The sequence below is a fragment of the Myxine glutinosa genome, chromosome 14 (assembly GCF_964187855.1).
Source record: "Myxine glutinosa chromosome 14, kmMyxGlut1.1, whole genome shotgun sequence".
NCBI classification, from domain to species: domain Eukaryota; kingdom Metazoa; phylum Chordata; class Myxini; order Myxiniformes; family Myxinidae; genus Myxine; species Myxine glutinosa.
This window is the reverse complement of record NC_136274.1, coordinates 29,550,338-29,576,229: the sequence shown is the minus strand read 5'-3', so window position 1 is coordinate 29,576,229 and position 25,892 is coordinate 29,550,338. Positions and strand designations below refer to the sequence as shown.

The following is a 25,892-nucleotide window of genomic DNA, read 5'->3' as shown; positions in this document are numbered from 1 at the left end:
CCCATTTTCTCTTGATCCGCTCGACCCCCAATTGCTGTCACTTCACTCAACCCGTGGCTTCTGGTCCATCGAGTGGTTGACCCAAACCTCCTGCTTGGTGCAACCTGCGAGTTCTTTTTGTACGTACCATATCGTACCATACCGTACCATACCGTACCATATCGTACCATACCGTACCATACCGTACACTATTCTTAACAATGGTTACAGCATCGCAAGTTCAACATGTCATTTCGAACTTCCAGCGTGGACGCTTGTAGGTTTTGTGGGTGTATTTTTGTCGGATTTAAGGACGGGTGTTGTGGGGTTAGTCGGGTAAGCAGACGTTGTGGGATATGTGCGGGCGCACAACGTGTGGTGTGCGTCATCGGGAGGAGGCGCCCGTCGGATAGAATCGGGAGGGGGCGCCCGTCGGATGGAATCGGGAGGGGGCGCCCGTCGGATGGAATCGGGAGGGGGCGCCCGTCGGATGGAATCGAGAGGGGGCGCCCGTCGGATGGAATCGAGAGGGGGCGCCCGTCGGATGGAATCGGGAGGGGCGCCTGTCGGATGTAATCGGGAGGGTGCGTCGGTCGGTCGGATGGAATCGGGAGACGCGCCTGTCGGATGTAATCGGGAGGGGGCGCCTGTCGGATGTAATCGGGAGGGTGCGTCCGTCGGTCGGATGGAATCGGGAGGGGGCGCCTGTCGGATGGGATCGGGAGGGGCGCCTTTCGGATGGAATCGGGTCGGGAGGGTGCGTCGGTCGGATGGAATCGCGAGGGGGCGCCCGTCGGATGGAATCGGGAGGAGCGCCGTCGGATAGAATCGGGAGGGGCGCCCGTCGGATGGAATCGGGAGGGGGCGCCCGTCAGATGGAATCGGGAGACGCGTCTGTCGGATGGAATCGGGAGGGGCGCCCGTCGGATGGAATCAAGAGGAGGCGCCCGTCGGATGGAATCGGGAGTGGGCGCCCGTCGGATGGAATCGGGAGGGGGCGCCCGTCGGATGGAATCGGGAGTGGGCGCCCGTCGGATGGAATCGGAAGGGGGCGCCCGTCGGATGGAATCGGGAGGGGGCGCCCGTCGGATGGAATCGGGAGGTGGCGCCCGTCGGATGGAATCGGGAGGGGGCGCCCATCAGATGGAATCGGGAGGGGAATCCCGTCGGATGGAATCGGGAGGGGGCGCCCGTCGGATGGAATCGGGAGGGGGCGCCCGTCGGATGGAATCGGGAGGGGGCGCCGGTCGGATGGAATAGGGAGGGGCGCTCGTCGGATGGAATCGGAGGGGGCGCCCGTCGGTCGGAATCGGAAGGGGACGCCCGTCGGATGGATTCCGGAGGGGCCGCCCGTCGTTGGAAATTGGGAGGGGCACATGTCGGCAGAAATCGGGGGAGCGGAGGGGAGGAACACGTCATTGGGTATTGAGGAGTGCCCATCGTCGAGTATCGGGTGGGCCTCCCGCTGTTCGTCTGTGGTAGGTGAGGGAGTGGGAATGGGATTGCTGAGAGTGCCGGAAGGCTGTGGGTGAGGGAGCAGGGAGGCTGTCAGTGTGGGAGCGGGGGAGGATGTGGGTGAGGGAGCAGGGAGGTTATCGGTGAGGAAGCAGGGGAGGGTGTCGGTGAGGGAGCAGGGGAGGCTGTCGGTGAGGAAGCAGGGGAGGCTGTCGGTGAGGAGGCAGGGGAGGCTGTCGGTGAGGAGGCAGGGGAGGCTGTCGGTGAGGAGGCAGGGGAGGCTGTCGGTGAGGAGGCAGGGGAGGCTGTCGGTGAGGAGGCAGGGGAGGCTGTCGGTGAGGGGGCAGGGGAGGCTGTCGGTGAGGGGGCAGGGGAGGCTGTCGGTGAGGAGGCAGGAGTGGCTGTCGGTGAGGCGGCAGGGGAGGCTGTCGGTGAGGCAGCAGGGGAGGCTGTCGGTGAGGCAGCAGGGGAGGCTGTCGGTGAGGGAGCAGGGGAGGCTGTCGGTGAGGAAGCAGGGGAGGCTGTCGGTGAGGAAGCAGGGGAGGCTGTCGGTGAGGAAGCAGGGGAGGCTGTCGTTGAGGAAGCAGGGGAGGCTGTCGGTTAGGGGTGGGAGAGGGAGTGGGGGAGTCTGTCGATGGGAAAGTGGGGGAGTCTGTCGATGGGAGAGTGGGGGAGTCTGTCGATGGGAGAGTGGGGGAGTCTGTCGGTGAGGGAGCGGGGGAGGCTGTCGGTGAGGGAGCAGGGGAGGCTGTCGGTGAGGGAGCAGGGGAGGCTGTCGGTGAGGGAGCAGGGGAGGCTGTCGGTGAGGGAGCAGGGGAGGCTGTCGGTGAGGGAGCAGGGGAGGATGTCGGTGAGGAAGCAGGGGAGGCTGTCGGTGAGGGAGCAGGGGAGGCTGTCTGTGAGGAGATGGGGAGGCTGTCGGTGAGGAGTGGGGGAGGCTGTCGGTTAGGGGCAGGGGAGGGAGTGAGTGGGGGAGTCTGTCGATCCGAGAGTGGGGGAGTCTGTTGATCGGAGAGTGGGGGAGGCTGTCGGTGAGGGGAAGGAGAGGCTGTCGATGAGGGTGGCTGTCAGTTAGGGGTGGGGGAGGGAGTGAGTGGGGGAGTCTGTCGATGGGAGAGTGGGGGAGGCTGTCGGTGAGGGGATGGAGAGGCTGTCGGTGAGGGGATGGAGAGGCTGTGGGTGAGGGGATGGAGAGGCTGTCGGTGAGGGGATGGAGAGGCTGTCGGTGAGGGGATGGAGAGGCTGTCGGTGAGGGGATGGAGAGGCTGTCGGTGAGGGGATGAGGGAGGCTGTCGGTGAGAAGGGGAGGAGGCTGTCTGTGGGAGAGCGGGGGATGTTGTCGGTGGGAGAGCGGGGGAGGCTGTCTGTGGGAGAGCGGGGGAGGCTGTCTGTGGGAGAGCGGGGGAGGCTGTCTGTGGGAGAGTGGGGGAGGCTGTCTGTGGGAGAGCGGGGGAGGCTGTCTGTGGGAGAGCGGGGGAGGCTGTCTGTGGGAGAGCGGGGGAGGCTGTCTGTGGGAGAGCGGGGGAGGCTGTCTGTGGGAGAGTGGGGGAGGCTGTCTGTGGGAGAGCGGGGGAGGCTGTCTGTGGGAGAGCGGGGGAGGCTGTCTGTGGGAGAGCGGGGGAGGCTGTCTGTGGGAGAGCGGGGGAGGCTGTCTGTGGGAGAGCGGGGGAGGCTGTCTGTGGGAGAGCGGGGGAGGGTGTCTGTGGGAGAGCGGGGGAGGCTGTCTGTGGGAGAGCGGGGGAGGCTGTCTGTGGGAGAGCGGGGGAGGATGTCTGTGGGAGAGCGGGGGAGGCTGTCTGTGGGAGAGCTGGGGAGGCTGTCTGTGGGAGAGCGGGGGAGGCTGTCTGTGGGAGAGCGGGGGAGGCTGTCTGTGGGAGAGCGGGGGAGGCTGTCTGTGGGAGAGCGGGGGAGGCTGTCTGTGGGAGAGCGGGGGAGGCTGTCGATGGGAGAGCGGGGGAGGCTGTCGGTGGGAGAGCGGGGGGCTGTCGGTGATGGGTGGTGGAGGCTGTCAGTTAGGGGTGGGTGAGGGAGTGAGTGGGGGAGTCTGTCGGTGGGAGAGTGGGGGAAGCTGTCAGTGGGAGAGCGGTCGGCTGTCGGTGAGGGGTGGTGGAGGCTGTCAGTTAGGGGTGGGGGAGGCTGTCGGTAAGGAGGCAGGAGAGAGAGTGGGGAGTCTGTCGATGGGAGAGTGGGGAGTCTGTCGATGGGAGAGTGGGGAGTCTGTCGATGGGAGAGTGGGGAGTCTGTCGATGGGAGAGCGGGGGAGGCTGTCAGTGGGAGAGCGGGGGAGGCTGTCGGTGGGAGAGCGGGGGAGGCTGTCGTTGGGAGAGCGGAGGAGGCTGTCGGTGGGAGAGCGGGGGAGGCTGTCGGTGGGAGTGCGGGGGAGGCTGTCGGTGGGAGTGCGGGGGAGGCTGTCGGTGGGAGGGCGGGGGAGGCTGTCGGTGGGAGAGCGGGGGAGGCTGTCGGTGGGAGAGCGGGGGAGGCTGTCGGTGGGAGTGCGGGGGAGGCTGTCGGTGGGAGTGCGGGGGAGGCTGTCGGTTGGAGGGCGGGGGAGGCTGTCGGTGGGAGAGCGGGGGAGGCTGTCGGTGGGAGAGCGGGGGAGGCTGTCGGTGGGAGAGCGGGGGAGGCTGTCGGTGGGAGAGCGGGGGAGGCTGTCGGTGGGAGAGCGGTGGAGCCTGTCGGTGGAAGAGCGGGGGAGCCTGTCGGTGGGAGAGCGGGGGAGGCTGTCGGTGGGAGAGCGGGGGAGGCTGTCGGTGGGAGAGCGGGGGAGGCTGTCGGTGGGAGAGCGGGGGAGGCTGTCGGTGGGAGAGCGGGGGAGCCTGTCGGTGGGAGAGCGGGGGAGGCTGTCGGTGGGAGAGCGGGGGAGGCTGTCGGTGGGAGAGCGGGGGAGGCTGTCGGTGGGAGAGCGGGGGAGGCTGTCGGTGGGAGAGCGGGGGAGCCTGTTCGGTGGGAGAGCGGGGGAGCCTGTTCGGTGGGAGAGCGGGGGAGGCTGTCGGTGGGAGAGCGGGGGAGCCTGTCGGTTGGGTGGGGTGTGTGGGGGGAGGCTGTCATTGTGGGGAAAGAGGGTGAGGCTTTTATTGTGGGGAAAGAGGGTGAGGTTCTCATTGTGGGGAAAGAAGGTGAAGCTGTCATTGTGGGGAAAGAGGGTGAGGCTGTCGGTGGGGGAGGGATGGAGGATGTCATTGGGGTAGGAAGGGAGGATTTCTGTTGTTGAGGGAGTGAGGATGTGGTCGTTGGGTGGAGCGGGGAGAGTAGTGGTGGTCGGTGAGGGAGTTGCGACATGTGAAATAATTTTGTTAATTTATTCAGTTTATGACTTGTTGTTAATCACGTCTTTTGCAAAGGCTCATTATAGTATATTTCCTGAGGCATTTTTTCCTTGTGTGTCTGAGTAAGGCTGAGTTGGACATGATTGGATTTTTCTGCAGCAGGTTTTTTACTCCCCTTGTTGCATTAACAGTGCAAAAGCATATCTATATTCCTGGGTCCACTACCACCACTTTATCCGCAATGCCCTTTATTATTTCTTATCCTATCCTCTCTTGAACAAGCAATCAAACGTGACTTATTTGCAAAAAGAGGAAATATGGAAGCCATCATTTCAATCGGCATCAGGTCTCACCTCTAACCTGCCCATCGGTGATCATCGGTTTGGGTTATATTGTGGTCATTCGGATTTGGCATGAGGCCGCCAGGCTCTAATTTCGCATGAGGCCGCGAGGCTCTAATTTCGCATGAGAGCGTGAGGATCTAATTTCGCATGAGGGTGCGAGGCTCTAATTTCGCATGAGGCCGCGAGGCTCTAATTTCGCATGAGAGCGTGAGGATCTAATTTCGCATGAGAGCGTGAGGATCTAATTTCGCATGAGGGTGCAAGGCTCTAATTTCGCATGAGAGCGTGAGGATCTAATTTCGCATGAGTGCGTGAGGCTCTAATTTTGCATGAGAGCGTGAGGATCTAATTCCGCATGAGTGCGTGAGGCTCTAATTTCGCATGAGGCCGCGAGGCTCTAATTTCGCATGAGAGCGTGAGGATCTAATTTCGCATGAGGGTGCAAGGCTCTAATTTCGCATGAGAGCGTGAGGATCTAATTTCGCATGAGAGCGTGAGGATCTAATTTCGCATGAGGGTGCAAGGCTCTAATTTCGCATGAGAGCGTGAGGATCTAATTTCGCATGAGAGCGTGAGGATCTAATTTCGCATGAGGGTGCAAGGCTCTAATTTCGCATGAGAGCGTGAGGATCTAATTTCGCATGAGAGCGTGAGGATCTAATTTCGCATGAGGGTGCAAGGCTCTAATTTCGCATGAGAGCGTGAGGATCTAATTTCGCATGAGTGCGTGAGGATCTAATTTCGCATGAGGCCGCGAGGCTCTAATTTCGCATGAGAGCGTGAGGATCTAATTTCGCATGAGGGTGCGAGGCTCTAATTTCGCATGAGGCCGCGAGGCTCTAATTTCGCATGAGGGTGCAAGGCTCTAATTTCGCATGAGAGCGTGAGGATCTAATTTCGCATGAGTGCGTGAGGCTCTAATTTTGCATGAGGGACCAATGCTCTAATTTCTCATGAGGGCGCGAGGCTCTAATTTCGCATGAGGGCGCGAGGCTCTAATTTCGCATGAGGGAGCGAGGCTCTAATTTCGCATGAGGGTGCGAGGCTCTAATTTCGCATGAGGGTGCGAGGCTCTAATTTCGCATGAGGGCGCGAGGCTCTAATTTCGCATGAGGGTGCGAGGCTCTAATTTCGCATGAGGGTGCGAGGCTCTAATTTTGCATGAGGGTGCGAGGCTCTAATTTCGCATGAGGGTGCGAGGCTCTAATTTCGCATGAGGGCGCGAGGCTCTAATTTCGCATGAGGGCGCGAGGCTCTAATTTCGCATGAGGGAGCGAGGCTCTAATTTCCCATGAGGGTGCTAGGCTCTAATTTCGCATGAGGGTGCGAGGCTCTAATTTCGCATGAGGGCGCGAGGCTCTAATTTCGCTTGAGGGTGCGAGGCTCTAATTTCGCTTGAGGGTGTGAGGCTCTAATTTCGCATGAGGGTGCGAGGCTCGAATTTCGCATGAGGACGCGAGGCTCTAATTTCGCATGAGGGCGCGACGCTTTGATTTGGCATGAGGCTTTAGATGACGTAAGACAGGATAGGGGTGCCCAGGGTATTCTTGCATTCTGCTCGTGATTTTCTACTGAGCACCGATTCTTCTGTCCCCAATGGCCATTGATGGTGATCTTCCCTATTTCGACCATGAGTGATGCCTTGGAGTCACTCTTCCTCTTGTTATCCTCGCCAGAGGAGAGGGTATTGCATTTGAATCTGTTTGTTACTTGGCAAAAAATTTTTTGGACAAGTATATGGAATATAAACAAAACAAAAACAAACAAACACCTGTTTATGTGTGTGTTTGTCTGTCCGCTAACTTAAACGTGCCTACAGTTTACTATTTTAAACCGATCTTCACAAAACTTCACCAAACGGTAGAGTTTGTGGTCCGACAAAATCCTATATCTTTTTAAGTTCAAACGGTCAACATAGGCCAAAAGGTCAATAACCTTTTCAAATTTCTAAAATCCTCAATTTTTATCTGATTGACTTGAAATTTGAATCGGATTAACATATCAGCTAAATGAATTCAACCAACAACTATTTTGAGGTCAACATAGGTCACAAGGTCAACATGGGCCCAAAAGATCAACAACCTTTCCAAATCTCTAAAATCCTCAATTTTCATCCGATTGACTTGAAATTTGAACAGGATTTTCATATCGGCGAACGGAATTTAACCACCAACTATTTTTGAGATCAACATAGGCCTAAGGTCAACTACTTTTTTCAAATTCCTAAAATCCTCAATTTTCATCCGATTGACTTGAAATCTGAATAGGATTTGCATATCAGCTTACTGCAATCAACCACAACTATTTTTGAGATGAACATAGGTCACAAGGTGAACATAGGCCAATGGTCAACCACTTTTTTCCAAATTTCTAAAATCCTCAATTTTCATCCAATTGACTTGTAATTTGAATGGGATTTTCACATCAGCAAATTGAATTCAATCACCAACTATTTTTGATTTCAGGATAGGCCAAAAGGTCAACATAGGCCAAAGGTCAATAACAATTTCAAATTTCTAAAATCCTCAATTTTCATCCGATTGACTTGAAATTTGAATATAATTTGCATTTCGGCTTACTGAAACCAACCACCGACTATTTTGAGGTCAACATAGGTCAAAAGGTCAACATAGGCGAAATTTCTAAAATTGTCAATTTTCATCCGATTAACTAAATATTTGAAAACCATTTGCATATCAGGTCACTGAATTCAACCACTAATTATTTTTGGGGTCAAAATGATGCTCTACTGAGTGCCATTCTACTTTGTTCTGTTTTGTCAAGTGTCGCTCAATGAGTGATTTTTTTCATCTGTCTGTCTGTCTGTCTGTTTGTCCGAACAGAATAAATCTTCAACCGTTGGTCCGAATGACAGGAAATTTTCACCATAGGTGCACCTCCACCTGTATAATTTTTTATATTTATGATGTCATCGGTCACGTGGTACAGGTGCCATCTTGGAAAAACCGAAACACTTTACACCTCCATCTCCGAAAGTGCAACATAGAAAAAATTGAGACATGGCTCATTGTAAAGAACTCTCCATGGAGAACAACATATCTTAATGATGATGTCATAGGTGCCTCCATTATGATGTCATAATTCGACAAGTACAAAACTTCATCCAATCAAGATGAGAAATTTATTGAGCATCATCTTGGGATAAATTGGTCGAGAAAAATAATAATAATGATGACGTCATCGGTCATTTGGTTCGGCCTCCATATTTGTTTTAACACAAAAGCCTTAAAAACCACTAAAACCCATTTTTCTCCAAAATGGCTAAATAGATCGAGGCAAAACATCACATGCATGATCTCATACGCATGACGAACAAAACATTCCATGACCATGACGTCATAGGTCACATGGTTTGACGGCTATGATGTTTTGAAGAATAAAGCTTTAAAAAGCCACTCCTCCAGAACGGCTGAACACATCGAACGGAAACTTCACATATATGTTCCCCATGCCTTGCTTATACCATGCTGTCTTTGAATAATTCATACGTCACATGGTTTGGCGGCCATATTGGATTGAACGAAAACCTTTTAAATTTTTTTCTCTTGAACCGCTTAATTGATCAATGTTAAACTTCAAAGTAATGTAGTAGTCGTAAAGCCGAACACGTGTTTAAAATTTCAATATGATTGGTCTTACGGCTGGCAGCCAGAAGTTGTTATTGTTTTAGAGAAGAAGAAACTCTACTATATTATCTTCTACAGCCATGTGAGTTTTCAATATGTATATCTATTCATTATGTATTGTTTGAAGTTAGTGGCATCCTGTCTATTAATTACGTATTAATTGTGTACTATCGGAATGTACCTTTTGACACTTTGGACTGCTGAGACCCGTTGGACCTTTGAAGAACCTTTAAGACCCCTCAAGACCCTTAAGAACACCAAGACCCCAACAAACCCTGAAGATCCTTAAATACCATGAAGAACCAGAGGACCCCAACAACCCTGAGGACTCAGAAGATCCAAAAGACCCTGAGGACCCAAAACGACCAAAAAAAACCCCTGAAGACTCTGAAGACCCAAAATATCCTGAGGAATCAAAACACCCCAATGACCCAAAAGACCCTGAAGACCAAAAAGAGCTATAGATAGGACCCTGATGATCCAAAAGACTCAGAGGATGCAAAAAAACCCCAGGGACTCAAAAGACCCTGAGGACAGCCTCATTAAAAAAATATTTAAAACACAATACTGAATTCAATTTTGTCTGTTGTCACGCGTGTCTGATGAAAGCGGAGTTGTACAAAAAAATGAAAGAATGTACAAAAACACCCCACAAAATACACCTCACAAACACGCCCTGGCGAGGGTCTGTAATCTCTGATTGCTTTTTCTTGTTTGATTTGTTCTTGCCATTGGTATGATTTTCATCAGGGGACCTAATTAAGCGTGGGAAAGAATGGACAGGTGTTAATTCCTTGCTTTTTCAGTTTCTACTTCTAATTGCCTCCTAGCGGTAGCCGAGCCGTGAATTCTCTGTCTCGCTCTGCTCCTCATCTTGGCTCCTCATCTCTGCTCCTCATCCTTAGCTCATCCCAGCTAGTCTATGGCTCAGTTCGTCTTCCTGTTACTATTTCCGTTTGCTCTTATTCTTCATTTTGCAGTTTTTGATCCATCTTGTTGGTTTTTTTTCCTTGGTGCTGTGTCCTTGATATGCAGGTGGGATGTATACCTCCTGTGATGTGAAATATCTTACCTTCATGTGAAGAGCCTGTAATTGAGCTGCTCCATCACAGGTATGAAGTACATTAGGTTTTATAAACTCTACTTCTCTAATGCTTACAATTGCAATGGCTGTAACCGGACTCCGATATTGATGGATCGAGTCATCCGCCTGATTTGGATCATGATCATCCAAAGTAACAACCGCATTGGAGACATCAAGGCAGCGATCAAAATGGTTTCGGGTGGTTTACCCTCTGACCCGCTGGGTGTTACTAGGTCTGAAGGTCGGCTGTGCCATCCTTTATCAACTAGTGGACCCGTTGGTCCATTGTACCAAATTTGTATTGGTCTTCACTGCCTTGTAGCATACCTGCCTGCTGGACTCGGCGAGAGTGGGTAGAGGGGGGAGGGGTCTTTTGTGTGCTCGAGTTTTTTGGGTGCTTGGGGACTTTTGAGTTTTTAGTCTTTGGAATCTTTTGGGTCCTCTGGGTCTTTTGGTCCACTGGGTCTTTTGGGTCATCAGAGACTTTTGGGTCTTCTGAATCCTTTGGGTCTTCTGGGTTCTCTGGGACTTTTGGGTCCTCTAGGTATTTAGGGGTCTTTGGGGTCTTAAGGATCTTGGGGGTCTTCAAAGGTTGAATGGGTCTCAGCAGTCTAAAGAGTTCAAATGTACATTTCAATAGTACGTAATGAATTAATCGACCTACGTAATTAATTAGACACAAAACGTATGCCACACACACATGCACACACATGCACACACATGTACACACATGTACACACATGTACACACATACAAACGCACACACACACCTCATCAATTTATAGAAGATTGCTATAACACCCGCTCCACTGAACCAGTAGGGAAGAACCTTTGTAGTATCAAAGACCCCACCTAATATCAAAGACCCCTACCACATCTGTACCAAAGTCATTAAGCATAGTCATGTTCATGCCATGATGATATCGAGCTGATCTATTCTCTCTCTCTCTCCATTGATGTTCGTGCATTAGTTTAATGGTAGGAAAAGTCAAGGTCGAATCAATGGTCCACTTCCAGTCATCCAGGATTCTTTGATCCCTTCCTCTTGTTCGTCAACCAAATTTGAACCTCGTTTTGCTGTTTCTTCGTTTTCTCATTTGTACGAGTAATTATGTTCTGCGCATTAATCTGTAAATATTTACAAACTGCAGGTTCACGTCCAGAGCTGCATATTTTATTTAATTACATATTCGGTGCCATCAATATTGGGGATGCAAATATTGGAGGAAAGCCGGGAAAGCCATCCCATATTTTCTCTTCTCTCCCCACTCCACCCACCCCAAACTATTCATCTTCGTATGTAATAAATAGATTATAATGCCCCCGTCTGAAACATGAAATCGTCCTTTTCATATTATCCGTTCACCTTTGATTCCTGAGTGAACTCGATTCCGAAGGTCAATGTGATTAGGAACCGATGTCTGGAAAAAGGACTGGATTTGAATGCCTGATGCATTTTTGTGACCCCCCTCTCACATTCCGGGACTGCAGAAGAGCACAGGTAAGCGGTTTATTGAATGCACGGCTGCACCTAATTCACCAAGGTTACACGCATGCTCTCTGCGGCTCGGTGCTCTTGTGGGTTGCCACGGTAACCACTCCTCCCATCATCTTCTCCACCCATCGTCTCTCATTGTCATCCATGTCCCCAAGAGCTCTGTGTTCTTTGTTTTCCATGGCTCTTCACGTCCTCCTCATTTTGTGTTTTATCGAATTATTTTCGCCGTATTTAAATGGGCCCATAGTTTAAAAAAGCGAGTTGGAGTTGGATCATTGCTGGTGACACCATGAGGATCTATGCTGTAAAACCACAACCACTTTTCACATATTGTGTTCTCATGACATCGGAGACCGTCGGGTCGTCATGACGTCGGAGACCGCCGGGTCCTCGTGACGTCGGAGACCGCCGGGTCCTCGTGACGTCGGAGACCGCCGGGTCCTCGTGACGTCGGAGACCGCCGGGTCCTCGTGACGTCGGAGACCGCCGGGTCCTCGTGACGTCGGAGACCGCCGTGTCCTCGTGACGTCGGAGACCGCCGTGTCCTCGTGACGTCGGAGACCGCCGGGTCGTCATGACGTCGGAGACCGCCGGGTCCTCGTGACGTTGGAGACCGCCGGGTCCTCGTGAGGTTGATTCTGTAAATGTGTGATTGCTGTGCCGCAAGGTGTTGACATAATACCGAGTTGTTGGTTCTGTTCTTCAATTATTGATCACCATTACCTTTCACTAGGGCATGCCCGTACTATATATATATCTAAAATTATATCCCCCCCCTCTATTTACATGAAATGGTTTGGTTCATTCGCAAAGCCAAAGCGGACGGCTTGCGAGTACGGTGACAATCCCCCCCCTCTATTTACATGAAATGGTTTGGTCCAAAGCGAACGGCTTGCGAGTACGGTGACAATCCCCCCCCCCCCTCTATTTACATGGAATGGTTTGGTCCAAAGCGAACGCCTTGCAAGTACGGTGACAACCCCCCCCCCCCCCCCCCCCTCTATTTACATGAAATGGTTTGGTCCAAAGCGAACGGCTTGCGGAGTTTGGTAAAGAAATCGCCATAGCTCGGTAACTACTTGTCCGATTAATTTAAAACCTTGAAAAGGCACATCCTCGGGTCCCCAGCAATATACCTGGCAAGTTTCAAGTATATCGGACCGGTAGTTGTCGAGAAACAGCGGTCGCATACACACACACAGACACACACACAGACACACACACAGAGATTACTGGAATTATAGATAGATGTACGGATAGGAGAGTTAGACCCGATAATGGTGTGAAGTATTCACCTGTTCCTTCTCGTAAGCTTATGACTGACAGTATATACCGGGAGCCCAGGGGGGTCAGCCTAGCTGGAAAGTTAACCAATTTTCATGTATATAGCAATCATGGTCCATGTGCAATGTGCATATCCATATAAGGAAATGGACGTCTGCCGGGCACATTATGGTGGGTGTGGTCAAAATGGCCATTAGAAAGGGACCCCAAAATTGAGCTAGATCAGCTCTGTGAGTTAACCTGATGAAACCGACATGAAATAGTTCGGCATAGTCCCAGATATGATGAATGACCACTGCCAGACAGGTTTCAGTGGTGGGGTGTGCCCGCCAGACACCCCCAATGCCACCACCCTAAAATTGAGCGAGATCAGCTCGTGGGTTAATCCGATGAAACCTACTGGAAAATGTTCGGCATAGTCCCAGATATCATGAAAGACCACTGCCAGACAAGTTTCAGTGGTGGGGTGTGCCCGCCAGACACCCCCAATGCCACCCCCAATGCCACCACCCAAAAATTGAGCGAGATCAGCTCGTGGGTTAATCCGATGAAACCTACTGGAAAATGTTCGGCATAGTCTCAGATATCATGAAAGACCACTGCCAGACAAGTTTCAGTGGTGGGGTGTGTCCGCCAGACACCCCCAATGCCACCCCCAATGCCACCACCCAAAAATTGAGCGAGATCAGCTCGTGGGTTAATCCGATGAAACCTACTGGAAAATGTTCGGCATAGTCCCAGATATCATGAATGACCACTGCCAGACAAGTTTCAGTGGTGGGGTGTGCCCGCCAGACACCCCCAATGCCACCACCTCAAAATTGAGCGAGATCAGCTCGAGAGTTAACCTGATGATAATAAAATTGAGAATAAAATACTATGGAATAACAGCAACATAACTTTTGAAAATCAGATGTTTTATTTCAGGTCATGGGAAAAGCAGGGATTTGTAAGGTATAACACGTCATTTGTCGTGGGTATTGTAAAGACGCTGACGTTATCTGTTTAATGTAATACGTTGCCGAAACTATTATTTCCCTTTCGTAATATTAAAGAAAGCGTTTCCGATATCATGGTTGGATAAATTGCATACTGCTGAAACAGGTATGGATTAGTCAGGGGAACAATTTATAGAAATGTCAACTGAAAATGCTATCAATGTTTTAAACATGAAAACAAAACACTTCTACTCATTGATTGTAGAGAAAATAAATAAATAAATAAAAAAGGTAGAATCTGATGTATTTAATCTTTGGCAACAACGATGAGCTGTGGTACCATGAGGTCGATGCTGACATCGGTACCATGTGGTTTTACGGTACCATGAGTGCCGCTGTAAATGGCATCCGATGCCATTGCACTTACCTTTCGGTCGACTAACTTGTGTGCACCACAGAAAGTTAGTGTCATGCCACCAAGGAGACGTCTGAAGAACAGGTCCAGCTGTGCTGGTATCTCTGGCGGTGCATTCCTTTAAATTTTGGACTGTTGCAGGATTTGGGGTCTTGGTCTTCGGGAGCTGCATCATCAGAGATCTAAGATGGAGAGCGGCCCATCTTAACTTGTTATCCTGTTCATACCGTTTAGAATCCTCATGAAGGCGAGCCTTGGCATCCTCTTCTGGAAGGGGAGAAGTATAGATGAAGTTGCCTTTCCGAGGGTCTGCCAGTTTTATTGTGATATTTTTTTTTCTTTGAAATGGTCTTTTACCTTCCTGGTAAGATTTTGAGCTGTGTAGGCCTGGAGGTCTGCCCCATCTCCTCAGACACTGGTGTACTCCTCTTTGTACATGCAACTAAATCTTTAACTAACACAGATCGTTGCTTTCCCAGCACCTCATTCTGGATATGTGAAAGCAGAGATGCAAATGCTCTCTTGTGGTAGGACTGAGATGAGCTCCCTTCATTGGGCCTATCTTGATCATCAGTCTTCCTCAGGAACTGGACACGGCATGATTTGTGGTATTCTGCTTCCTTTGCGATCAGGTCCACGCCACTCCGAATGAGACTCTTGGTACGTTCGTTTTTCGAAGACTTTACCCGATGGCAAAGTGACTCGCAACCGGCAACTGTCGCTATCTTCAGTCTGGGCTCCTCTTTTTCCATTTTTCTTCTTACGGATTTTGCCACAGAAAATACAAGTCCCTTTCAACAGGCCCTGCTGATCCGACTTGGGAAGGACACTGCAGCGTCTTGTTTGGATAGAAGCCTTTTTGGCAGTAGGTTCATCATCAGGTGGCAGGGGTTCTGTCAGGCGCTTCACTGCTGTGTAATGCTTAAGACAAGAAGGGTGTTAGCTGACAGTAGATTCGTGATCACTGCTTACCAAAATCTGTTGTGTGAGGATAATGCATTGTATTAACAAATCCCCAGAGCCACACTTTTGCTAACACCCATTATAAAAAGAAATGACCGCAGTGATATTAAATATTAATTGAGAGGAATCAAAATTGACATTTTTCGTGGTATGGGCATTCGCTTACCTTGAGGGAAATGGTTCAGTCACATGTACAAGAATGATCATAATGGTCCAGTCAGACACGAAAAATATATGCCTTCATTTCCCTCAATCAAGAAAAGAGCATACATTCACATTGTTTAGCTTTAAAGTTAATGACCGTACAGCTAAGCATATCGGCTCCACTTGTAGTATACAGTGTGAGTAACCTTGGCTGCATAAGGTTCATTGACATGTCTATATCAGTGGATAAGGTAGGCCTAATTAATGGACAAGTGGCCCTCCATACGATGGATGGACAGCATCAGCAGGAGGGTGAGGGTTAGGTGAATTCTATGCATTTTGTGATTAGGCCTCAGCGCTATTCTGGTAACATACACGTACCTGATGGATTCAAAGGGATGTACATGTACATGTACCGCTTTGCATCATCATAAACACACTGATTTTGAGTATAGTTACAAAGGAGAGACTTCTCTTAAATCTTTAAGTTTTAAAGCTTGATTAATGAGAATAGGTGGCAGCATGATATCTATGAGGAGCAATTTAAGTAACAAAACTTACCTCTCGTACTGCTTCTAATATCTTCTTGGATGTGTTGATGACTGATCATTAATAAAATGAGTTGGGTTGCAGTGAAAAGAGAACTTGACTACTTGATTCCTATTTTAAACTGACTATTTCCCACACATATACCGGTAAAAGTGTCACAAAAAGTAATACATGTAAAGTAACATGCCTGGCACCTTGTTGTCCAGGTTCAGGCTTGGTCAAATACATGCTATATTGATAATTGTGAGAAAATTACAAAGCCACAGAATCAAGAGATAAATTGGGCTTTTTCTCAGCTCAATCTAGCCGTCTAGCTCAATGAAGGGGGGGGGGGGGGGGGGCGTTCGGGTGTGTCTGGTGGGCACACCCACCATTGAAAATGTCTGGCAGTGGTCATTCATCATATCTGGGACTATGCCGAACTATTTCCTGTAGGTTTCACCGGGTTAACTCACGAGCTGATCTAGCTCAATTTTGGGGTCCCTTTCTAATGGCCTTTCTGACCACACCCACCAGAATGTGCCCGGCAGACGTCCATTTCCTTATATGGACATGCACATGGACCATTGCTATCTATATAATAATACCGTAAGGACTCGACTTTGTTATCCCTTTTACGCCGCACCCAGTGACCCGATGCCCACGGCACTAATGGATTTACGATCTACGAACCGCGCTCTTTGTTTATCACGTACAGCCATACTCGAAAAATCTGAATTAGCCGACGTTGGGGCCCAAAAGCATCCGATTAACGGCCGATACGACGCCATCTTACGACGCCATCGTATTGGCGTGTGCTGGGTGAAGGTGAAGTGGTGTGAACATGGGTGGTGTGAACCAAATGGTATTTTTATTCCCTTGAACATTTTAAATTAGGATATATAAGAAAACGTCTTTATCGTCATTTTAATAAAGTTAAATGGAGTGACGTTGCGATACTCGGGGTGCGTTGCATAAATCCTCGTAACTCAGAGAGGTGTAGCAGGTGGCGAGACGTAAGGAAGCTTAAAGATAACGAGCTGAAAACAGACGAACGATATGTCAATCTCTTTCTACACCGAACGGAAATAAAAGTATGAGAGCAGGAAGGCATGGCCTGAGCACTTCGAGCAGAGAGGATTGATTGGACTTAACTTAAAGAGAAAAAATTGGAGCTTAAAGGAAGAAGAAGATCCCATGAGCGCTCCCCTATGCCATCCATAATGGTACACTCTATCCATACACCACATCCTCCCTTCCGTGGATGTTCCACGGGTTTCGGCTAGTATAATAATATTCTTATATCATACCATAAATTAGCTCAAGCAAGCTCAACCCAGCGGGTTATAAATGGGCGAAAGATTGGTGGTGAGCACGGTTGAAAGGATCTCGTCTGGAGGGTGCACACAGGATGAAGCCGACTGGACAGTCACGTCTTGCGAGTCCTCAGAAGGTGAAGTCCTCGTATCACCGATGCATGGAGAAGAACCTGAGTCCACAGGTAAAGCTGTTTCACGGATGATGAAGACAGGAACCCCAAGCTGTACAGGACAATGTGTCACTTGTAGGAGTGGAGGGACGAATAAGCTTCGAGGTTATGCACCAGTCAATCAGCCTTCTCCAAAAAGACTCATAAATCACCCCAAAAAATGCCGACGAGGGCATAAAAGCTTTGAAATTGTCACCAAGATAACAGCAGTGCAATGTCCGACAGGTAGATTCCACGAGCGAGGGAGTTCAGACAAGAATACCTCACTGTGTATGATATAAAAAGTGACCGCTGCCAGCCATGACCTGGCCAGTGAAGCAAGGCCTAGAGATTGAAACACACTTACTCTGTCAGATGCTGATTTCCATAGACAAACACACAGTGGGTTGAAGTTGGTCTGTCGTTGTGAGGAAATAGGGGAGGAAATAGGGGATGCCCAAAAGCATCCGATTAACTGCCGATACGACGCCATCTTACGTCGCCATCGTATTGGCGTCTGCTGGGCGAAGGCGAAGCAAGCCGTCCGCTGATTGGACAGGCGAAGGCGAAAGCAAGCCGTCCACTGAGTGGACAATCCAGAGCATGCATTTGTGCCGGTGTCGGCGATCGTTGTTCATATAGGGGAAAGTGGTACAAAATGGACCCCTTGGGTCATATGGACCCCTTGGTATATTACACCAGCAGCTGCTGCCATCTTGTGGCTGTTCATGTTAAAACATTCCTTTGTGGATTAGCAGAAAGTAACAACATGGTGGCCATCCCTATCCAGTCTTGAACTCGAGCTGAACCATCCAACATTTTGACACCTACTAGGATCTATCGGTAGGTATGTGAGAAAATTGTGTTTGTGGTGACAGAGTGACTCATATTTCCTAGTGTTACTGCATGCTTTTAGAGTATAAGTCAGTCACTAAAATTGACCTTTGAAACATTCTGCCCAGTACATGTGGTTTCCAATGATGTCAGGTTTTCATGGAGGTCGTTCATGGGGCAAAACGGTCCATTTCCCTGGGGTAAAATGGCCCGTGGGGTACCATTTTACCCTTTAGTGGGCCATTTTACCCCATACATGTTTCTTATTTTTGTTACAAATATGTAGGCCTATGTATACATGTAGGCCTACCCTATATGTATGTATGTATGTATGTCTGTATGTATGCATGCTTGCATGCTGGCTGGCTGGCTGGCTGCATGCATGCATGTAACTTATACATATCTACTTATACCATGTCATTTTATGCACTGAAATATAAGTTCATCTATTGGGCAGGGTGCTTCATGATTGTTGTCTGCTTTAGTTAGTGCTGTTCTCACCAAGTCGGGTAATGAGGGTTAGGAATAAGGGATTATGGGTCATCAAAATGGTCACTGTTTGAATTTTGATTTTCTGTGGAAGTAAGATAGAAACATTGGACCTTACTCTCACAAAGGGGCAGGGTGATCTATCTATAATTCCACTAATCTCTGTGTGTATGTTTGTATGTTTGTTTGTTTGTATGTTTGTATGTTTGTATGTCTGTGACCGCTGTTTCTCGACAACCACGGGTCCGATATACTTTAAACTTGCCAGGTATATTGCTGGGGACCCGAGGATGTGCCTTTTCAAGGTTTCATATTAATCGGACAAGTACTTACCGAGCTATGTCCAAAAAACCATGGATGATAACCAGAGACCCCTTGAAGATGCCCATAGAGATGCTGATGTTCCTGCTCCTGGTGTTAATGCTGCAAGAGGCCCTGAAGATGCTGTGAGACCTGTTGGTGGTCCTGCACCTGATGTTAATGCTGTGAGACCTGTTGATGGTCCTGCACCTAATGGTAATGCTGCAAGAGGCCCCGAAAATGCTGTGAGACCCATTGGTAACACTCAAAGACATGCTGCTGTTCCAAGACCTGCTGTTGCAAGCACCAGTAGGGAGTTCATTTCACCCTTTCAAATCAGTCCCCCACCTAAGGCTACTCCTGCTAAGGGTAGGCCTACAACACGTCAATCAAAAAGGTCAATGTCAGAGCAATTAACATCAAGCCCATACAAGAAACGACTTGCTGATGCAGCTGAAGAAAAGAAAAGACAGGAAGCACAGAAGGCAGAGAAGGCAAAGCAGAGAGCTGAAAAAAAACCTCAGAAGCAAAAGAAAGTTGCAGAAAAGCCAAAAAAGAAGATAGTGAAGGGTAAACGGGCTATATTTACGGCACCAGAAGAATCTAGCGAGTCTGAGGATGATGATGGAACAATGTGCTTATTCTGCCGGGAAAGTTATAGTGTGATAGGAGAAGGATGGATAAAGTGCACAGTCTGTCGTCTTTGGGCCCATGATGGTTGTGCAGGTGTGGATGAAGAAGATGTGAATTTCATCTGTGACTTTTGTGCCTAATTATGTGCATAATCTCACCTTGTAGTCTGTAATTTTTCACAATAAATATTATTTCAGGTTCAAAGTGTTTTGATTGGTGACTCTGAGGGTAATTATTATGTTTTTCAATGGGGTGACCATATTACCCCACGGGGTGACCATATTACCCCACGGGGTGACCATATTGCCCCATATGTGGGGGCCATTTTGCCCAACGTGGTGTACAAAATGGCCCACTTAGCACATTTTTGGTCTTTGGTTCTCACCAGTGAATGGTTGATTTGATTCTAATACCAAGTAATTTGTGTATTTATAATGGAATAATGATTGTAAAGACACTGTCTGATTTCAGATATACTGCATCATTTTGGATAAAATTTCAAAGAAAGCTTAAGTGTGCCATTTTGCCCCACCTTCCCCTACGCACTCTTCATTCTCATCTTTCTTCCTAACTCTTACTCGGACAAGCAAATCCCCTATGCCATCCATAATGGTACACTCGATCCATACACCACATCCTCCCTTCCGTGGATGTTCCACGGGTTTCGGCTAGTATACATGAAAATTGGTTAACTTTCCAGCTAGGCTGACCCCCCTGGGCTCCCGGTCTAGTACTGTTGTTATGATAATGTGAGGTGGTGTTTTGTGAATCCTCCTTTCCTTTAAAATAAAGCTAAGCTTGTCAGGATGTTGGGAATTCATGAACATCATCATCGTCTTTCACACAATCCAATCCCATGCGGCTCATCGAGCAAGTATTGGTATTCCAAGTCTTTCACGAACTGACTGGCCAAGCCTGCCTTTCTTTCAAAGCCTTTAGGAACTTGTAATTTGTAAAGCGTGCCGAAGATAGCTCACCTACTCTTCGTCAAAAGACACCTCGGGACCTTTAACATCCACCAACCAATGCTCGAAGATGGGACATCTGGCCCAAAGTCCTGAGCGACGTCACACATTGATGCAACGCTTTGCCTGAGCAACACCTGGGTGGTAGTTTATAGTCAGTTTGGAGTTCGGACCGAGACTAGACACCTTGAAGACAAGTGTGCCACCTTTGCACTACCCTGTCAGCCTCAGGATGTCCCAAACTCAACCACCCAATGTATACACCACATTGGAATCCGCAGGTGATGTATCCCGTGCACTCCCTCCAAGCATTAGTTGTGGATGTTCTATTTCTGATCATAATTAACAATAAGCAGGTAATATTTCATGGTAACGGGCAAACAATAACTTGATATGCTGTGCACACAAATTTGTTTCGAGTCACCTTTGGCCTGAGAGTCGGCTGAATAACTGATGCCAGGTTGCCTTGGAATTGTGCACTGCAGGTGGTAAAATGTGAACTCTCGTTTGGAATGGGGTAGACAGAGGGGGTTGGGGGGAAATCTCTTGTTAACCAATCAAAAACATGTGCTGTAAAATGGATCCACAATCTTGTTCAATAACACTGGATTTGTAGATGTGAAGCCAGAGAGCCCTGGAGGGATGTGGTTCAGGTCCACGTGCGGCAGGTGGGATTGTTGTGCAAGATTATTTGCCACCTCCTTGGCGTAAACGACATGCTCTACTTCACTTGTCGCCTTTGTGTCTTAACAAAGCAATGAAAATGAGCAACTCGGGTCCGGCGGTGTTTTGTCTCTGCGATCCTTTTATTCTTCATCAGAGCAGAGTAAAATGGAATGTTTGCCCTTGGGAATATGAAATGTGTATCACAAATGTTCCTCCCCAACAACCCCCAGTTGCCAAGATTGGTCCCCCAGTTGCCACAATTGCCCCCCTCCCCCAGTTGCCACAAAAACCCTCTCCCCAGCTGCACCATTGGCCTCCTCAGATGCCCAAGTTTGTAATTTCATTCATTTCCCCCCATTAGTCTTGTTGCCCCAAAATTGGTCTCCTTTTCTCCAGTTGCCACAATTTGTCTCCTTTTCCCTAGTTGCCACAATTTGTCTCCTTTTCCCTAGTTGCCACAATTTGTCTCCTTTTCCCCAGTTGCCACAATTGGTCTCCTTTTCTCCAGTTGCCACAATTTGTCTCCTTTTCCCTAGTTGCCACAATTGGTCTCCTTTTCCCCAGTTGCCACAATTGGTCTCCTTTTCCCCAGTTGCCACAATTGGTCTCCTTTTCCCCAGTTGCCACAATTTGTCTCCTTTTCCCCAGTTGCCACAATTGGTCTCCTTTTTCCCAGTTGCCACAATTGGTCTCCTTTTTCCCAGTTGCCACAATTGGTCTCCTTTTCCCCAGTTGCCACAATTGGTCTCCTTTTCCCCAGTTGCCACAATTTGTCTCCTTTTCCCTAGTTGCCACAATTTGTCTCCTTTTCCCCAGTTGCCACAATTGGTCTCCTTTTTCCCAGTTGCCACAATTGGTCTCCTTTTCCCCAGTTGCCACAATTGGTCTCCTTTTCCCCAGTTGCCACAATTGGTCTCCTTTTCCCTAGTTGCCACAATTTGTCTCCTTTTCCCCAGTTGCCACAATTGGTCTCCTTTTCTCCAGTTGCCACAATTTGTCTCCTTTTCCCTAGTTGCCACAATTGGTCTCCTTTTCTCCAGTTGCCACAATTTGTCTCCTTTTCCCTAGTTGCCACAATTTGTCTCCTTTTCCCTAGTTGCCACAATTTGTCTCCTTTTCCCCAGTTGCCACAATTGGTCTCCTTTTCTCCAGTTGCCACAATTTGTCTCCTTTTCCCTAGTTGCCACAATTGGTCTCCTTTTCCCCAGTTGCCACAATTGGTCTCCTTTTCCCCAGTTGCCACAATTGGTCTCCTTTTCCCCAGTTGCCACAATTTGTCTCCTTTTCCCCAGTTGCCACAATTGGTCTCCTTTTCCCCAGTTGCCACAATTTGTCTCCTTTTCCCCAGTTGCCACAATTTGTCTCCTTTTCCCCAGTTGCCACAATTTGTCTCCTTTTCCCCAGTTGCCACAATTGGTCTCCTTTTCCCCAGTTGCCACAATTGGTCTCATTTTCCCCAGTTGCCACAATTGGTCTCCTTTTCCCCAGTTGCCACAATTGGTCTCATTTTCCCCAGTTGCCACAATTGGTCTCCTTTTCCCCAGTTGCCACAATTGGTCTCCTTTTCCCGAGTTGCCACAATTGGTCTCCTTTTCCCCAGTTTCCACAATTGGTCTCCTTTTCCCCAGTTGCCACAATTGGTCTCCTTTTCCCCAGTTGCCACAATTGGTCACCTTTTCCCCAGTTGCCACAATTGGTCTCCTTTTCCCCAGTTGCCACAATTGGTCTCCTTTTCCCCAGTTGCCACAATTGGTCTCCTTTTCCCCAGTTGCCACAATTGGTCTCCTTTTCCCCAGTTGCCACAATTGGTCTCCTTTTCCACAGTTGCCACAATTGGTCTCCTTTTCTACAGTTGCCACAATTGGTCTCCTTTTCCCCAGGTGCCACAATTGGTCCACACTCTCCCCAATTTTGTCATTTTTAATGATTTGAGGTCGGTTTTTCGTGGGATCTGTAACGTCAATCGACCAATGCCAGCAGATGGGATGCCCAGTTAAACGTCCATCCGAGGGACGACATTTCATCAACACAATGATGAATCTCCCTGCCTGTGAAACATCGGGATGACAGTTTATAGCTGGGCCGAGATGAAAACCCAGGCTACACAGCTTAAAGACAGACGAGTGTGCATCCCTCCAGGTCATCCTGAGAGCCCATGAGACAGGCCACAATATGAAGTCATGAAAGGTTTAAAGATGGCTGCATGCTTTTGCATCACTGACCTGGTGTTATTGGAGTGTCGATGAAAAAAGAAGTTGAAAACACACCATCATGCGGATAAAGAGCTCTGGTCCTCATTGTCATGGTCAAGTGATGCCATGGTCCTCAATGAGTGATTGACTAACCGACCATCTCATGTAAATGGTTTTCAGATAATGTAGCTTCAAGTCATAGTCGTAAATGTCAAATATTTTTCTATCTCTTGTGGTTGACAGATGGCCGGAACAGCTCTAACTGGTGCAGCACCCCCCGATTTGAGCTATCTCTCCGAGACTGAGCACGATGCCATCTTGGAAGTCTTGATGAGAGATCGGCGACTCCGTGATGCTGAGGCTCTACGGCTTAGGTGGGTATTTCTCATCATATGATGGCTCTTGTTACCCTGCGCTCGAGAAGTGAAAAGCAGGGTTAGGCATTCGGGTGTATACGTGTGGCGTGTGTATGTTTGGTGTACACGTGGTGTGCGTGCGTACGTTTGGTTTACGTGTGGCGTACGTGTGGCATGCGTGTCTGCATTTTGAAATTCATTTTCTCTGCAACTGTTGGTCCGATTGGCACGAAATTTTCACCATAGGAGCGCATCTGCTTGTAGAATTTTAGTGATAATTATGACATCATAGGTCATGTGGTATGGGCGCCATCTTGGAAAAACTTCACACCTCTACATCTCTGAAACCACTCCATTGAAAAAAATGAAACATGGCTCATTGTCAAGTACTCTCCATGGGAAATAAGATAGGTTAATGATGATGTCATCGTTGCCTTTGTTATGACGTCATAATTCGACAAGTACAACGCTTGATCTGATCGGTGTGAAAATTCTTGAGCGTGATCTAGGCAACAATTATATTAGAGAATATTAACTTATGATGTCGTCGCTCACGTGGTCTGGCAGCCATATTAGATCAAAGTAAAAACCCTTCAAAAACAGAAGAGTTGGCTCGCACCAAGTTGACTGCACTGGGTAAGTATTCTATGAATGCCATCTAGTATTTTACTCATGCAGTGTGCTTGTCTTCTGTTAACAGATACACAAATGATGAAACGAATGAAGTACTAGATAGTTCATAGAACAAGATACCCCGCACAGTGTTCAGGTCTACACAGGAGGGCCTTGCCATTCGCGGGGGTTACGTTCTCGATAATCCCGTGAAACACAAATCCACAAACTTAGAGGGTAATGAGGAAAATAGGGTTAGCAACTTCAGCTTAAAAAAAATTGTCCAAACTGTGCCGTTGATTAACATAGTTGTGCATTGCGTTTGTGTTATTTATTTTCACGAATAAAAGTGTTATTAAGAACATAAAATAAATTATTATTTTCCTGTATTAAAAATATAAAATAAAGTTTATGTTCTTGAGTTAAGACCAAGAAACTAACCTTTAATAATAATGATGATAAACTTCATCCACTAATGCGATGGCGATGATGGCGACGATTAAAACGAGTTGATGGAGATGATGGTGATGATATTGGAGGGTTTGAGGGTAAATATTGTGTTGATGGCCCATGCAAATTAATGAGGTGAATAAATGTAGAAAATATAGTTGGCCAACCCGCAATTATTCGAGCACATTGCCGCAATCCGCAAGCCGCAACATAATCCGCAATCCGCAAACCTTGCGTTGAACTTCAATTATAATGAGATAATGATTTTAAAGACCTTTAAAAAAAAAAAAACGCGGAAGTTTAGCGCTACTGAATCTTATACACCAACTACCCTTGTACACTGTAATAAGGTGACGGTGAGTCGTGATTGAGGAGATGGAGGCTTTTTTGATCGGTACATAGCTATTATGGCGGCTTCTTCTTCACCCATATACACATTCCTTGTATTGCATGGTTCTTGGAAGTTGTATGAAGGCGATTTGTGTTCTACATTTTTCAAGTATATAATTCAATTGAAATGTTTAAAGAGGTTTAAAGGCGTACAAATAAATAGTTCAGAAAACACTCGAGAATAAAAAGTATGGCTTTAAAAAGGTTTATATCCCCATTCTATATTATCTTTTCAGCATACTACTTTGTACACATTTCATGTGGTGGCCATTTTTTCCCATGATCATCCATCAAAAACTGTCGTACTCCATGATAAATTCCGGTTTTTCCTCCATTTTCCCCAATGTCTATTACACCACCCTATCTAACACATTATTTGCCTGATGATTATTTACTGATAGGACGGATGGATGGATGGACGGACAAACATGAACCAATTGCTTAACCCCGCCTTTTGCTTCATGTGTGCATGGGGGTAATGAGTGTTCAGTATGTGCTCTTTATATGTGTGCTGCGGAAACTCCACCCTATGCGATGCTGAGCGAGCGAGAATCCACCGGCTGACGTTTGTTACCGCCTTACATAACCCGCAACCACCATCAAAGGTGGTTATGTTTGCACCCCTACTTTTCTGTCTGTCTGAGGACGATATCTCAAAAAGTTGTGGATAGATTCAGATGAAACGTGGCGGACAGGTTGGGTGTGTGACGAGGACGAATTGATTCGATTTTGGTGAACATCCGAATAAGAGAGTTAAAAAAAATTTTTTTTAGTGATTCTTCATAATTGAGGACCAAAACCAATATATAGCATGATGAGTGAGGAACCCATGCTATTTTATGCACGGGTGGGAGGCCAAATGCAAACAGACAATGCAGCAATGGCGAATGCTAAACCATGAACCGATAAATTCCACATTCATGTGCCACCTTCAGTCAAACGTCATGCATGGACAGCCGGTTCGTGAAGGACTTGGGTAAAAAAAACGGCAA

The 25,892-nt window shown here is 48.2% G+C and overlaps 1 long non-coding RNA gene across 1 annotated transcript; it reads left to right on the top strand.

Moving 5' to 3' along the window:
• LOC137439330 (uncharacterized) lies at window positions 1-23,466 on the top strand. The gene is made up of 3 exons (XR_010986880.2): window positions 1-119; window positions 9,727-9,803; window positions 23,336-23,466. It is a non-coding gene; the product is annotated as an uncharacterized LOC137439330 (long non-coding RNA).
• The last annotated feature ends 2,426 nt before the right edge of the window (window positions 23,467-25,892 follow it).